The following is a 16,978-nucleotide window of genomic DNA, read 5'->3' on the forward strand; positions in this document are numbered from 1 at the left end:
ATCAAGCCCAGCATCCTGTTTCCAACAGTGGCCAATCCAGGTCACAAGTACCTGGCAAGATTCCAAACGTTTTATGCTGCTTATTCTAGAAACAAGCAGTGCATTTTCCCCCAAGTCTATTTTAATAACGGTCTATGGACTTTTCCTTTAGGAAGCCAGCCAAACCTTTTTTAAACCCTGCTAAGCTAACTGCTTTTACTACATTCTCTGGCAACGAATTCCAGAGTTTAATTATGCGTTGACTGAAGAAATATTTTCTTGGATTCATTTTAAATTTACTACTTTGTAGGTTCATTGCATGCACGGTGTATTTTTCTTTTGTTTTCTTTTTCTTGTTTGGCAGGCATCTGTTTGCTTCCCTCGTTTAGACCAGTCCGTACTTGCAGTCTGTGCTCTATAGTTAAAGATGAGAGAAAACAGGTTTTGTTATGTTAGAGATTTTCTTCAATGAGACCCTGTGGTAAAATAATCCATCTTAACAGTAGCCCACATTGATAACTCCCTCCCACCAAGTCAGAAAGGTGCAAGAAAATGTTTTTTTTACCAAGGGTAGGAGTGGATAAGCAAGTCCTGCTGCAGTATGTGCAGTGTGTCTTAGTTGCTTCTTCCATTAAAGGCTCAGGAGACAAGCCAAGCTTTCACCTGCTTCCTGAAGGAAAAATAATGTCACACTGAATCAGTGGCGTTCCTTGCCTGGATGGCACCCGGGGCGGAGTGCCGATGTGCCCCCCTCCCCGGGTGCAGCGCGCCCCTCCACTAAATTACACCTTCCCCCACCTCCGGCGAAATGACACCCCCCCCGGGTGCACGCCGCTGGGGGGGGAGCCGCGGCGCGCGCCTGCTCCGAGTTGGCTAAACTTCTTTGCTCGTTCGCTGCAGCTCCCTCTGCCCCGGAACAGGAAGTAACCTGTTCCGGGGCAGAGGGAGCTGCAGTGAACGAGCAAAGAAGTTTAGCCAACTCGGAGCAGGCGCGCGCCACGGCACCCCCCAGCGGCGTGCACCCGGGGCGGACCGCCCCCACCGCCCCCCCCCCCCTTAGTACGCCACTGCACTGAATGAAGCAGTTCAGATTCTATCAACTGGCTCACCTTTATCCACATATTTGTTTACACCTTCAATAAATTGGTAAGGCAAGACTTTCCTGTGCTAAACCCTTTGCTCGTTGCCACTATTCAGTATTAACCTGCTTTTTTTTAATGCTACCTGATATCTAGCTCCTGATCGGTTAAATGGCCTTAAACTGGCTAAGCAGTGGCGTAGCAAGGGGGGCTGCCACCCGGGGCGGTTCGCCGTTGCACCCCCCCCCGGGTGCAGCACGATGACACTCCCCCTCAGCACATCAACACCCCTCCACGACCCAGTGCCTACCCTCCTCAACTCCGTCCAACCAGCTCCCGCACCCTACCTTTAAAGAAATCTCAGAAGCCTTGGCGAGGTGAGGCGCAGCGCCTCGCGCCTGCATGTAAAAGAAGTGTGGATCATCTCATCGGGCCTTCCCTCACTCTGTCTGTCCCGCCCTTGCAGAAATAGGAAGTTGCATCAGCGGAGGGCGGGACAGACAGAGTGAGAGAAGGGCCGATGAGACGATCCACAGTTCTTTTACATGTAGGCGCGAGGCGCTGCGCCTCACCTCGCCACGGCTTCTGAGATTTCTTTAAAGGTAGGGTGCGGGAGCTGATTGGACTACATCCAACAAGATAGATATTGGGATTTATGTCTGCTACCCAGGATGTTTAGGTGGGGTGTGATGGGGGTGTGGCAGGGCGGGGCATGTGGCCTCTTTTTAGGGGGACCAAATATGGTAACCCTATGACAGTGGGGGGTGGTGCCTCAATGTAATATGGCATTTATTACAGGAAGTGAGCCTTTTTCAGCTAAACGAGAGCTCTGGAATGAAGGGGCATATGAAGAAGAGGGAATAGGCTTAGGAGTAATCTAAGAAAGTATTATTTCATGGAAAGGGTGGTGGAGGCGTGGAATGGCTTCCCGGTGGAGGTTGTGGAGTCGAGGACTGTTCCAGGATTTAAAAAGGCATGAGATAGGCATGTGGGATCGCTTAGGAACAGGAAGAGTTAGGGATTACAGAGCACTGGCAGACTGGATGGGCCATATGGCCTTTATCTGCCATCATGTTAAGAAATTTGTCCTTGCAATGCAGGTTACCTTTCCCATGGTTCCTTAGGATACATACAACAGACCAGGGGCGTAGCCAGACACCCAATTTTGGGTGGGCCTGGGCCCAAGATGGGTGGGCAGAAGAACCCCACCCCATTCCATAGGTGATTTGGTCTCTCCTCTCGCCTGCATGCCATATGGTCTCTCAAATGTCCCTCCTCTCCTGCACACCTTTTAAATTTCAGATTTTCAGTGAGGAGCAACTAATACACACTACTCATGTAGGCCCCACATCCTTCCCACTGATGCAGCTTCCTGCTTCCGCATAGGCGGGAATACGTCAGAGGGAAGGCTGTGGGGCAGGTGTAAGCAGTATGTATCAGTCGCTGCTTCCTGGAGGCGAAGATCTGCTATTTATAAGGTATGCAGGAGGGACAGTTGTTGGGAGTTTTCAGCTTGGGAATCTCTGCCAGCCACATCATAGGTGTGCTGCTACTGGTGGGCCTGAGCTCAAAGTGGGTGGGCCTGGGCCCACCTAAGCCCACCCTTGGCTATGCCACTGCAACAGACATTTCACAGTTGTTTGAGTTGAGGTGTTCAATTCTTGGTTTTTATCCCCTTGACCTTTAAGGATCCATTGTATTTATCCCCATCCTTTTTGGAATTTCTGTACCATTTTTGTCTCCACCACTCCCTCCAAGAGGACAATCCAGGCATCTGCCGCTCTTTCTGTGAAGAAATATTTCCTTTTTATTCTACCTCCTAACCTCGTATTCCCTAGTTCTAACGCTTCCACTCTTTTAAAAAAAGGCTTGTTTGTTCTGTAATACCTTTCACGTATCGAAAAGTCAGTTTTGTATCTCCTCAGCGCCTCCTCTCCTTTGGAGTACAGATATTTAGGACCTCCAGTCATTCCTCACACCTCTTTCCACTTTGGACTCAAAGGGGCTCTGCCCCGGGACCCCACAAGACAAAGAGATCCTGCCCCAGGATCCCAACCCATTTGCCCACTCCGTCTCAATAACTACCCATGTTCATCCACTAACCCTCCCTTAAACCATCCAGATATTACCCCCTCACTTCCACTCACTAACCGAATTAATGAATTGTTGAGGTAGTTAGGAAAACACCAAAAAGGAGAAACTATCCCCTGCAAAAAAAAACTCAAATGAAAAAGAAGTAAGTAATAAATAGGAACCAAGGAGTCGAGGAATGACAAATGCAAAGTTTATTATAATAAAAACTAGACCATCAAGTTTGTATAAGAACGTAGCCAGACACCCAATTTTGGGTGGGCCTGGGCCCAAGATGGGTGGGCAGAAGAACCTCGCCCCGTCCCACAGGTGATTTGGTCTCTGTTTTTCTCACCTGCATGCCATATGGTCTCTCAAACATCCCCCTCTCCCGTATACCTTTTAAATAGCATATTTTCACCAGAATCGAGCAGCAACTAATACACACTGCTCATGTTGGCCCCACACTGTGAGAAGGTTTGAGGCTGTCCTATACAGTGTAGGCCACTAGAGGGTGCTAGAAATAGGTGGAGGTTGCCCTGGGAGGTCCACAGGTGTAGGAGATTATGGGCTGGGTCTTGGGTAGCTAATTAACCACTTTATACCCCACCTGAGTTGTGAAAGGAAGGGAAGTGAGCTAGGGGCAGAAGAAGAGAGAAAACACCTGAAAGATATTGGCTAACCTTATGGACTTGGGGTGGACTGGGTGTCCAAAGGAGATCAGCAGGCTGAAAGTCCTGGGGTAAGAAGTCCCTAAAGCATTAGTGTTTGACTGTGTGTCCTCAGTACTTATAGGAACTGTGTGTTCAGTGGAAGGACTGTGTGTCCGAAGAAGAAAAGACTGTGTGTCTGGAACTGTGTGTTCAAAGGGGGACTGTGTGTCCGAAGTACAAAGAGAAGCAGGCTGCAAAGCCTGGGGTTGAGAGTCCCCAAAGTATTGGTATAGTACTGAGCCCATGTATCTGTGTGGGGAGGCTCAATGTGAAGATCTATGAAAGCATAAAGTGTTAAGCTAGAAGAAGTGTGCCCAGGGGCTGGAATAAAGAGTTGCCTGAGAAATATGCAGTTGGTGAGACCTGCTTAATTTGCTGAGTGGAAACCAGGTCACCCTGAGTGACAAGGGGTAGCACACTAATCTGCATATCATTTGCATATTGGGAACCAGGTCACCCTGAGTGAGAAGGGGGATATCACAACACCCTTCCCTCTGATGCAATTTCCTGTTTCCACCTAGGCAGAAATACATCAGAGGGAAGGCTGTGGGGCTGGTGTGAGCAGTATATATGTCACTGCTCACTGCAGGCGAAGATCTGCTACTTACAAGGGTGTTGGGTGGGCCTGAGCCCTAAGTGGGTGGGCCCCGGCCCACCTAGGCCCACCTGTAGCTACGCCACTGCAGTCAAGGTTAAAAAAAGAACCAGTAAAGCCGTTTCAGAGCTGGTTTGGCTTGATAAACAGACAGCAAAAACCCATGAGAACTTCTAATCATTTATGAAGAGGGGGGGTATCCCTCATATTTATGTTAACACTCAAAATCTATACCCCGACAAAACCTCCTCCCCCCAGACCCTCCCAACCCAAGCAACAACACCAGCCAGTAAACAGGATATAAGATTATAAGAAAAATGCCAGTCAAATTAGTCCAAGAGTGTCAATAAGAGCAACAAGTCAGGAAAGGATCCCAAATCCCTTCCTACCTGGATAGAGTATGATTCTTGATGGCAACCAAGAGCTCCATGTTCAAATATACCATAACTTTGTAATCGATTGTACCAAGGATTGGGGAAGACTGGGCCTCTTAGTACGCCAAACAAATCTATTTAAATGATCTTGAAGAACAGACAGGAATGTCTTGGAAGCTAAAGTGAGAGCAGCTGAAACAAATACATCAGACACAGTCCAATGTTCATTTTTAAAGTGGCTATTCTGCCAAACCACGAAAGGTCCATAGCATCCCAGCACTCCAGGTCTCTAGACAGTTCTGTAATTAAGGCTGGATAATTTGCAGAAAAAAAGCTCCTTAATATTATTAGTCAATTGAACCTCCAAAGAGAGGATCTCAATCTGGGTCCATTTAAAAAGGAATGACACCCTTAAAACGGCCATGGTGGTCTGGGGGAGGCCAACTGTGAGGGCCTCCATTTTTGCCATTTTACTTTGAAGCCAGAAATGGACAAATAACCTTCAAAAGGTTAGGCAAGGACATCAAGGGATGAGTAAGGAACAAAAGAATGTCATCGAAGAACAAAGCTATCTTATATTCCTTACCCTCTATTCCCACATCACTAATATCAGGGTTAGCGCTGACCACGGCATAGCAAATAACAGGGGGCAACAAAGGACATCCCTGGCTTGTACCCCTCATCAAAGCCAACATTCCAGAGTTTCCCCCATTAATACATACACAAGCTTTAGGAGTGTCATATAAGACCTGGGCCCACCTCCTAATGAAGAACCCCAACCCAAATTTATCTGACACTAAAAGGCCAGTGGACCCTATCGAATGTCTTCTCACCGCCAAAAACTCAAAACTTGGATGGTCCAAAAGCAGAGGGATTCAAGTGGGGTTCAGCGAAAGCTGAGGAGCTAAACCACTATTCAGCACGGTGATGTCACTTCCTCCCTCTTTAAAGATTATTTAACTTCCGGGCCACAGATACTTGTGGTTAGAATTATTAGTATTGTTGTGACTTTTGATGCAGGTGATTGCACCAAAACACTGCACTGTGTCTCCATCCAGTTTTTACGATAATAAACTTTTGTCATTCCTTGACTCCTAGGTTCCTTTTCATTATATATTTTAAAATTATTTGTTTATTGGTCCTGCTTTACTTTTTTCATTTCCAGTAGTTAGGTGCATGGCTGGTAGGATGTAGGAGCAGTTAGGTGAATATTATGCATATTGCTTTCCTGTGAAAAAAAAATGATTTTAAACCAAAATATATGAAGGAGGATTATTTTTCTGTTCATGGAAGCTAAAGATCATTTATTTTACAGGACCGTTTTCTGAAAGATACAGCAACAATCTGAAGCCAGTGCTAAAATACATTAAATGGTAAAATATTCATTCATTCCATCTCCAGTGAATAGCTTACAGAGGGAGGGCTTAGAGCAGAGAAATAACTCTCCACTAAAACATCGAGATATTATTAAAAGTCAGAGGAATGTACGGAGAGGATTCAAGAAAGTCCAGAACAGCAATGGGAGAGAGAGAGAGAGCACAGACAGACTCTCAGAAAGATCACTCAGCAAACTCTAAGCCTGCCCAAAGGCAGTGAATAGATCTGCTGGCACCAAACCAATATCACGGTTCAATGAGTTAGTAACCAGGCCTTAAAACAGACTTACATTAAAAGCATATCCATGGCTTTCTTTACATACACAAAGGACTGGTATTGAAAAGTCAGATGTCCTCAAATGTCCAAGATTCTTGACAGAAGCAAAACTATTTTTTCTGTGACTTTTGCAAGTACATGTTGAAACAAAATCAGCACAGAATAGTACAGGAAACAGAAAACAATATTGAAAGTGCTTTAACAGCACAGAATAAAATGCAAGTCATCAGTCAACTTGCAATACCTACAATGTGCATGCATGAAGGAAAGTCATAAGCGAAAAAGGCGTTAGTGGATGTAAGCTGAATAAGGTTATATACTTTTTCACATACATTATTTAGCGTGCGTTCAAGGATAACACATTTTTCAGACCTGCTTCAGATCAGGTGCTAATGTTTTAGCTCATGCTATTGGAAGGTCTCAGCTAACACAGGGCCCTTTTATTAACTACAAGCAACAAAGCCCGTTTCCTCAAAAATGAAACGGGCCCTAGTAAGGCTCTCGCCTAAGCGATTTCTCCTCCCTCCATATCCAGCAATTCTTCCCTCCCCTCCCATCTCCTCCGTGTCCCGCAATTCTGGCCTACCCTCTAAATCCAGTGATTCTCCTCTGCCCTGCCCTCCCCTCCATGTTCCGTGATTCTCTCCTCTCCTCCCATCCCATCCATGTCCAGCAATTCTGCTCTGCCCTCCCATCCCCTCCCCTCCCATCTCATTCATGTAGCGAATCTCCCCTCCCCTCAATGGCCAGTGACTCTGCCCTTCCTGCCGCCCTGCCCAAGCCATTCATCTTACCTGAGGTCGCAAGGTCGCAGCAGCAGCCTGGGCTCGCGTCACCTCCAGCGTTCCCTTGCCTTCCCTCTTAGTGTCCCACCCTCCTCTGACATCATTTTGTCTTTACGCAAGGGCAGGAGGATGTTATAATGTCATTGTATCGCTCCATGGTGCGACCGCACCTTGAGTATTGTGTTCAATTCTGGTCGCCGCATCTCAAGAAAGATATAGTAGAATTGGAAAAAGTGCAGCGAAGGGCGACGAAAATGATAGCAGGGATGGGACGACTTCCATATGAAGAAAGACTAAGGAGGCTAGGGATTTTCAGCTTGGAGAAGAGACGGCTGAGGGGAGACATAACAGAGGTATATAAAATAATGAGTGGAGTGGAATAGGTGGATGTGAAGCATCTGTTCACGCTTTCCAAAAATACTAGGACTAGGGGGCATGCGATGAAACCACAGTGTAGTAAATTTAAAACAAATAGGAGAAAATGTTTCTTCACCCAACGCGTAATTAAACTCTGGAATTTGTTGTCGGAGAACGTAGTGAAGGCGGTTAGCCTGGCAGAGTTTAAAAAGGGGTTGGACGGTTTCCTAAAGGACAAGTCCATAGACCATTACTAAATGGACTTGGGAAAAATCCACTATTTTGGGAATAACATGTATAAAATGTTTGTATGTTTGGGTAGCTTGCCAGGTGCCCTTGACCTGGATTGGCCACTGTCGGGGACAGGATGCTGGGCTCGACAGACCTTTGGTCTTTTCCCAGTATGGCATTACTTATGTACTTATAACACTGAGAGGGAAGGGAACGCTGGAGGCGAGCTGACGTCAGCATGATGTTACAAACTCAGCCAGCCAGCCATCCAGGGAAGCAGAGTTACAAATTATTATGTAGATGGTATGTGCCAGTGTGTGCTTATCGCAGCTTAAAATGGCTTTACCATGGGACGTTCTCAGGTGTCCCATAGTAAGTTCCAAATTGGCAAGCGCAAACTGCGCCCAAAAATATTTTAAAATTTTTGTTAGAGGAGGCTTGTTGGGGGGGGGGGGGAAGCTGAGAGTGGGCATTCCTGTGCTAATCAACGCATCCACATTACCATTAACTAACTGGTTAGCAGAGGATTACCGCGTGAGCCATACTGCCTACAAAATATTAATGGCCATGCACTAATGGCAAGATTAGTGCATGAAAAAGTAAGTGGTCGAAAAGAGCCTAAAATAATTTCGAAATTTTTTTTGGTAATCAATAGAAATAAAACAAAATAAATCATGGAAAAGAAAATAAGATGATACCTTTTTTATTGGACATAACTTAATACATTTCTTGATTAGCTTTCGAAGGTTGCCCTTCTTCGTCAGATCGGAAATAAGCAAATGACAGTCTAACAGGATGGGGGTGGGTAGGTGAGAGACAGGAAGAGTCAGGTAGGTGAGAGAAAGGAGATATGCACGGAGACAGGAGGGTGACAAAGCAGTACAATTTTATGGTTTATAATGGGCTAAAAAAACCCAGATCTTTGTTAAGTCCTGTCTGGTGGGTGTCAAAATATTTAATCATTCTGACTTCAAAGGTCTTACGTTCCTGTATTGTTTTAAAGTTCCCTTTCAGGATTTTTACCATGAAATCACTGGTACAGTGTTCTGGTTTTGTAAAGTGCTGCCCCACCGAAGTGACATCCTGATTGGTACTAGCATTTTTCATATGGTGTCTATGTAAATTAAATCTCTTCTTTAGCATCTGACTTGTTTCTCCAATGTAGCACCCTTCGTTGCATATTTTACACTGAATGATATATACCACATTGGAAGATGAGCAAGTGAAAGATTCCTTAATGTTGAATATTTTTCCTTTGTGAATGACCGTGGGGTCCTGTGAAATGTTTTGGCAGAGTTTGCAGCTGGATATATTACAAGGATGTGTGCCATTCTCTTCTTTTTGAGTCTGTGTTGGGAGCTTACTTCTAATGTTTTCTGAATTTCTGACCAAACCCCTAAAATGCTTTTTTTTGTAATACAGCAAGTAATAATCACTAAGGGGCCCTTTTACTAAGCTATGTAGGCGCCTACGCGCACCCAATGTGCACCAATTCGGAACCACCACCCGGCTACTGCGTGGCCTGTCCGGTAATTTCATTTTTTATGTGCGACCATTACCAAGTGGTAATCAGCATTGTACACGCATTGACGATTACCTCCTGTTTAACGCGCGAGACCTTACCGCTAAGTGAATGGGCGGCGGTAAGGTCTCCGACCCAAGAAAATGTTCCACTCAATGTGGAAACTCAAACGTGTGAAACCTTTCTTCCCGAGGGAAACATTTCGCAACTTGATACAATCAATGGTACTAAGCCATGTTGACTACTGCAATGGAATCTATGCGGGATGCAAAGAACAAATTATAAAGAAACTTCAAACTGCTCAAAACACGGCAGCCAGACTTATATTTGGAAAAACGCAATTCAAAAGCGTCAAACCCCTATGAGAAAAACTGCACTGGCTCCCAATCAAAGAACGTATTGCGTTCAAAATCTGCACCCTGGTTCATAAAATTATCTACGCTGAAGCCCCGGGGTACATGACAGACCTCATAGACCTACCAATCAGAAACACAACAGGATCAACACGAACATACCTAAATCTCCACTACCCAAGCTGCAAAGGACTCAAATACAAATCAACTTATGCATCCAGTTTCTCCTATATAAGCACACAACTATGAAACGCACCACCAAACGTCATGAGAACAACGTATGACCACCTAAACTTCCGGAAATCACTAAAAACTAACCTCTTCAAAAAGGCATTCCCTGCCGATCCAACTTAAATGCCTGAACCCTGCAACACAAAGAAACCAAAGCTTGTACTGGACATAACTTAACTCTTCCTCCCTACGATTCCCTAATGTGTCTGTTACACATGGTCTTTATTCTACCACAACATTACTTTGTATTTGTTCATACTGGAATTGGCAATCGCCATTACGGTACTATGTAAGCCAGATTGAACCTGCAAATAGGTGGGAAAATGTGGGATACAAATGTAACAGACAGACAAACAAAATGGGCGTGCACCAATTTTCATTTTGCCACACGTCCATTTTCTGCCAAAAAAGGTTTGTTTTTTTTGACAGGCGCGCTGAAAAATGGATCTACGCGTGTCCAAAACGCGCCTACACTAGCACAGGCCACTTTTCAGCGCACCTTAGTCAAAAGACTCCTAAAGCACTCAATAATGGTCTACTGCTGTTACAATAAATCAAAAGACAATTCTCACAAGAAGGTATTTTTAGACCTTCAGAGACGGTACTCCACATGTTGCTGTAAGGCCTCCCACTTAGCCATCTATCCCCCCTTCAATCTGTTCAGAACTCTGCTGCACGTCTCATATTCCGCCAGAACCGATATACTCATATCACCCCTCTCCTCAGGTCACTTCACTGGCTTCCGATCAGATACCGCATTCAATTCAAGCTTCTCCTTCTTACCTACAAATGCACTCAGTCTGCTGCCCCTCACTATCTTTCTACCCTCATCTCCCCTTATGTTCCCGCCCGTAACCTCCGTTCACAAGATAAATCCCTCCTCTCAGTACCCTTCTCCACCACCGCCAACTCCAGGCTCCGCTCAATCTGCCTCGCCTCACCCTATGCTTGGAACAACCTTCCTGAGCCCTTACGCCAAGCCCCCTCCCTGCCCGTCTTCAAGTCTTTGCTTAAAGCCCACCTCTTCAATGCTGCGTTCGGCACCTAACCCTTACCGTTCAGTGAATCCAGACTAGCCCAATTTGACTGCCCCTATCGGACCGACCATTCACTTGTCTATTAGATTGTAAGCTCTTTGAGCAGGGACTGTCTCTCTTTGTTAAATTGTACAGCGCTGCGTAACCCTAGTAGCGCTCTAGAAATGTTAAGTAGTAGTAGTAGTAAGGGATGAAGGTTTAAGTAATCGATTTTCAGACCAAAAGGGGTTTGCCTTGAAAAAGCAGAAGCGAAGCACTTGTCGGTGTATCGCCCCATGAGATCTATTAGCCAGTGCCCTAAAACCACTGATAAGTACATATATCAAGAATTTATGAAGTGTTTTCAAGTGCATTTATAAAAATTGGACCATTGACGAGAAGAGGTGGAAATTACTATTGAACCACTAAATAAGTTGTGAAGAACTATGGTCTGAAAATACCTTCTTGTTGTCTTTTGATTTAATGTAATAGCAGCCCATCTTTGTTATGAACATTAGCGCATGGCTGTTAATATGAAAAATGGAAAATTGGCCATTTTACTGCTGCGGTAAAATTGGCCTTAGCATGCAAGAAAAACCCATGTAAGGGCTCTCAAAAGCCAGTTTTTGCCACAGCTTAAGGATCCCACAGTGTATCCGAGGTTACTGATAGGGAGATAGGATTGTTACAGCAGCAGGAATTATGGGGCCCTTTTACTAAGCCGCATTGAGGTGCATAATCGAAAGGGGCGCCCAAGATTTCCTGAGGACGTCCTCGCAGGACGTCCCGGCGAAGGGGCGGGGAAACCCGCATTATCGAAACAAGATGGGTGTCTATCTTTTGTTTCGATAATACGGTCGAGGACGCCCAAATTGAGAAATTTAGGTCGACCTTAGAGATGGTCGTCTTTAGAGATGGTCGTCCCTGATTTTCCGCGATAATGGAAACCGAGGACGCCCATCTCAGAAACCAAATCCAAGTCATTTGGTTGTAGGAGGAGCCAGCATTTGTAGTGCACTGGTCCCCCTCACATGCCAGGACACCAACCGGGCACCCTAGGGGGCACTGCAGTGGATTACGTAAATTGCTCCCAGGTGCATAGTTGGAGAATACGCATAAAAGATGCGCCTGTAAATACTAATTATTGCCAATTAGTGCTGATAATTGGTTGTTTCTGGGCAATTATCATTACTGATTGACTCATTACCCAAGTGTGCACGCCCAATTTAACACACACAACTCACCGCGCTCTTACATAGAATCCGGGGGGGGGGGGGTAGGTGTGCTCAGGAAAGGAGTTTGGGTGGAGTGTAGGCAGGTGGTGATTATATGTTTTACATGCTAACATTTAGGCCCTGCTTCTGAGCCTAGAAAGAGCATAAAAGTATCCTGGAAATTACCTACCTGCATATTCAAATCGTACATACTGTAGCGAAACCTGCCTTTGTGGCAGGCACTTTCCAGCTTTTCTTCAGTACGAGCCTTTGCATTTCTTTGCTTTACAAAACCACACAAATTTGATTGTCTGCAAAATGTTAATCAACATCCACAAAAGTATCTATAAATGGTATCTAATTTAACTTAGAGGAGACAGTGCAAAATCTCAAAGTATCATCATCGTTAGCTGTCGTAATTGAAGGCAATGGGTAGACTTCACAGAGCAGGGGCATGTTTTATTGGTTTTAGGTCTAATATTACATTACCACTGCCAATGGCTCATGAAATAAGGTGGACTTACAGCTTTAAATTTATGCAGATAGATACCTTTTTTAAGAATTCAGGGGTTCACCCTGGAACATGGCCTGCACAGTGCTGCACACTAGGGATGGGCTGTCATTGCAACAATATGAGAAAAGTTGGTGACATAGCCCCTGTAGTTAATAAACAAAAGCAAGCAGAAATAAAAACACATTTTGGGGGAAATTGGTACTGTAAAACCATGCGGTTAGCATTCCTATTTAGGCCACCTAAAATGTAGCCTAAATACCTGCGTCTAATTTAGGTGCATGGCAACCCAGAACTACTACCTGCCTAATGCGGGCCACCAGCGCAGGGGCGTAGCCAGACACCCAATTTTGGGTGGGCCTGGGCCCAAGATGGGTGGGCAGAACTCCGCCCTGTTCCACAAGTGATTTGGTCTCTTCCTCTCTCACCTGCATGCCATATGGTCTTTCAAACATCCCCCTCCCCCGCATACCTTTTAAATAGCAGATTTTCACTGGGCAGCGAGCAGCAACTAATACACACTGCTCATGCTGGCCCCACAGCCTTCCCTCTGATGCAACTTCCTGTTTCTGCATAGGTGGGAATACATCAGAGGGAAGGCTATGGGGGGCTGGTGTGAATAGTATGTATCAGTCACTGCTCGCTGTAGGCGAAGATCTGCTATTTACAAAGTATGCAGGAGAGACAGTTGTTGGGAGTTTTTGGCTGGTGGGTCTTGGGGAACCCTGCCAGCCCCATCATAGGTGTGCTGCTACTGGGTGGGCCTGGGCCCACCCAGGCCCACCCTTGGCTACGCCACTGCACCAGCGGTAGTTCTGCCTAGAGCGTGTGCCATTTCCGGCACTATGGAAAATAATTCCATAATTTCTAGCGCAGCGCTATCCTGGCGATTACCGCGGGAGCCCTTACCACCACCACCTCAATGGATGAAGGTAAGTGTTCCTTCCCCCCCCCCCCCCCCCCCCACATGGCCAAGTGATAAGAATAATCTTACCGCATGGCCATGTCTTTTTTTTTAGGGGCTTTTTATCTGCTGCGGTATAAAGAATGTGGCGCATGGCAAAAATAGCCCCCGCTACTCTGGCAGGTCCCTTTTTACTGCAGCTTGGTAAAAGGACCCCTTAGCAACGCTTAACATCTAACTTGTCAGTGCTTATGTTCAGTTTTATTTTTATTCATTTGACTCTTCCTTCCATTTTTTGAAAGATGACCTTGTGGCATTAATAGCTTTCTTCACCTTGCCATTTAACCCTGCTGGCAATCATTTTGCCTTCCTTCAATCTTTTTTTAATGCATGGAATACATTTGAACTTGGTTTTCCTGATGGTATTTTTAAATAGCATCCATGCCTCATGCAAAATTTTAACCTTTACAACTGTTCATCTCTGGGTTTTTTTTTTTTCTGATATCCTCATTCTATCATAGTTTCCCTATTTTGTTTAAAGTTAAATGCCGCGGTTCTCCTTAAATGTTTTCCCTTCAGTGATTATCCAGCTTATAATCGAAAGTAATCGCCGGCTATTCCCGACACAAATCGGGATATGGCCGGCGATTTCGCAAAAGCGGCGAAAAGCGTATAATCGAAAGCTACATTTGTGATAGCTTCGCCGCTTTCCCTTCGCCGCGCCGGCGAAAGTTTAAAGGGGCGTGTTGGCGGCGAAGCGAAGGCGGGACATGGGCAGGCTTGGGCGTGGCTACCAGATGGCCGGCTTTCGCGGATAATGGAAAAATAAATCCCGGCGATAAGCAGTATTTCGCCGGGTTTACTTGGTCCTTTTATTTTCACGACCAAGCCTCAAAAAGGTGCCCCAACTGACCAGATGACCACCGGAGGGAATGGGGGATGACCTCCCCTTACTCCCCCAGTGGTCGCCAACCCCCTCCCACACTAAAATTATTAAAATACAAACCTTTTTTGCCAGCCTGTATGCCAGCCTCAAATGGCATACCCAGCACCCTGACAGCAGTATGCAGGTCCCTGGAACAGCTGTTGTTGGTTGCAGTGGACTGCAGAAAGGCAGAGCCAGGCCCATCCCCCCCTACCTGTTCCACTTGTGGTGGGTAATGTTGAGCCCTCCCAAACCCCCCAAAACCCACTGTACCCACATGTAGGTGCCCCCCTTCAGCCCTTAGGGCTAGGGTAATGGTGCACACTTGTGAGCAGTGGGTTTTGGAGGGGATTTAGGGGACTCAGCATACAAGGGAAGGGTGCTATGCACCTGGAAGCTAATTTGGTTGTTTATAAAAGATGTTTGAAGTGCCCCCTAGGGTGCCCGGTTGGTGTCCTGGCATGTGAGGGGGACCATTGCACTACAAATGCTGACTTCTCCCACGGCCAAATGCCTTGGATTTCGCCGGGTTTGAGATCGCCGGCAGTGTTTTCCATTATCGTGGAAAAACAAGAGTGGCGATCTCAAACCCGGCGAAATCCAAGGCATTTCGCCGGCCCACACCGTATTATCGAAAAAAAAGATGGCCGGCCATCTTTTTTGAAAATACGGTTCCGGCCGGCTGTTGCGCCGCCGCCAAAATAGATCGCCGGCGACCTATTTCGCCGGCGACGTTCGATTATTCCCCTCCATGTCAGATTAATTTGCATTATAATCACTTTTGCCAAGTTGCCCCACAACAGTTATCTCTGTATTCCAGTGAGGACTGGATGTGAAGAAGTTTCCCCTGTCATCAGTTCCACCAACCGCTTTATGATTTAATTATTTACGGTATGCGGATCCTTCTTTTCATGACCCGATGAGATAATTTACTCCCCCCCCCCCCCCCCCCCAGCACTTACATTTTTGCTGATATGCTCCTCATAATTGTATTGACATCTATTTAATCACATATACCCGGATTCTATACATCACGTCTAGATTTCCGTGCGGATATCCAAGATGATCCCATAACGATGCACATAACCTAATTGGTTAACAAGCCAATCAGCGCTGTTAATTGGATGTTATCGCTTGAGACTTTACTGCTAGGTCAATGGCTGGCGTTAAGGTCTCAGACCCAAAATGGACGCGCGGCAATTTTCATTTTGCTGCACGTCCATTTTCAGCAAAAATCTTTAAAAAGGCCTTTTTTACAGGTGTGCTGAAAAATGATTCTGCGTGCGGCCAAAACACGCATCTACGCTACTGAAGGCCATTTTTCAGCGCACTTTAGTAAAAGGACCCCTTAGTAACCCGATAACCTTGTAAATGAGAGAAGGGCAAGATTCCCTAGGCCCAGCCTCCAAGGGAGGCCTGGCACCATCAAGGCTTCTGGAGGCAGGCAGAAACTTCTGCTCCCTCGGTCTGTCTCTCTCCTGCTTCTGTGTGTTTCGGGACCTGGTTGATGGCGTTATCGTGATAACCTGGGTCCCGGAAACACAGGAACGGGAGAGTGACAGACCGAGGGAGGAACAGATACAAGAAAGTAATGGGCAGCAGTGACCCGAGTGGGGGTGGTTGCGGCCCAAGTGGGGAGGGGCAGTGGTCCGGCCTGGCGCCCCGGCTCTCCGGCTCTCGGCAGCCCTCATTAGCTCATTATTCACTTAAATTGCTTGCACAAATTGGGTACACAATTTTTGGTGACTTTTATAGAATTAGGGGTTAGTGTGCACTAAATTTGTTAATGCCCTTTACTAAAAGGGATCCTAATAAAATTGCACCTCAGGAGCATCTCAACTAATTTGCTTTCCCTGCAACATATTTGAAACTGTACATTCTGTCAGCTGTCCACCAGATTCTAGAATATACTTGTTGGCCATGTGAATTAAGGTTGATACATAATATTCTATTCTTCTATATATTAGGCAAAGTGTGACTATTTTCCATGCGTTTTCCTGAGTAAGGTGGTGGGGGAGTTGACAGTCTCTGGTTGTTACGCATTTTAGTGCCATGTAACTATATGCATTATATGGATTTTATTGGATTTTATCATTTGCTTGGAAATTGCTATGTGCTTCTGAGTTAATAGTGTTTGCTAAACTGAAATAAACACATACATTCTAACTCTCCAGTCATATTTTTAGACTTCTGGAATTCACACATAGACAATTCAAATGCTTTATGCGTGATGAGAGTAATTTGGAATCATTCATATTTGTCTGCTCTTTATTTAAATGAAGCTGGCCGACTTCAGCCTTTACCATGACTTCTTTATCGAGATATTCTCTCTGCCCTGCTTTGTCAGTATCCTTCAGTCTAACCATATACCTCTGAGTGACTGTCAGCTTTCCCATTTGATTTAATTTAAAAGCTCTCCAGAATACAGTCATCTGCCATAGAATAGGGGTTTTAAACACTTGTCCT

General features: G+C 45.7%; 1 long non-coding RNA gene across 1 annotated transcript in view; it reads right to left on the reverse strand.

The window, feature by feature from the left end:
• Positions 1-267: 267 nt before the first annotated feature.
• LOC115476465 overlaps positions 268-16,978 on the reverse strand; it is a 97,279-nt gene continuing 80,568 nt past the window's right edge. The window contains exon 3 of the long non-coding RNA XR_003943181.1: positions 268-394. This is a non-coding gene — a long non-coding RNA (uncharacterized LOC115476465). The remainder of the gene's footprint in view (positions 395-16,978) is intronic.

The sequence above is a fragment of the Microcaecilia unicolor genome, chromosome 8 (assembly GCF_901765095.1).
Source record: "Microcaecilia unicolor chromosome 8, aMicUni1.1, whole genome shotgun sequence".
NCBI lineage: Eukaryota > Metazoa > Chordata > Amphibia > Gymnophiona > Siphonopidae > Microcaecilia > Microcaecilia unicolor.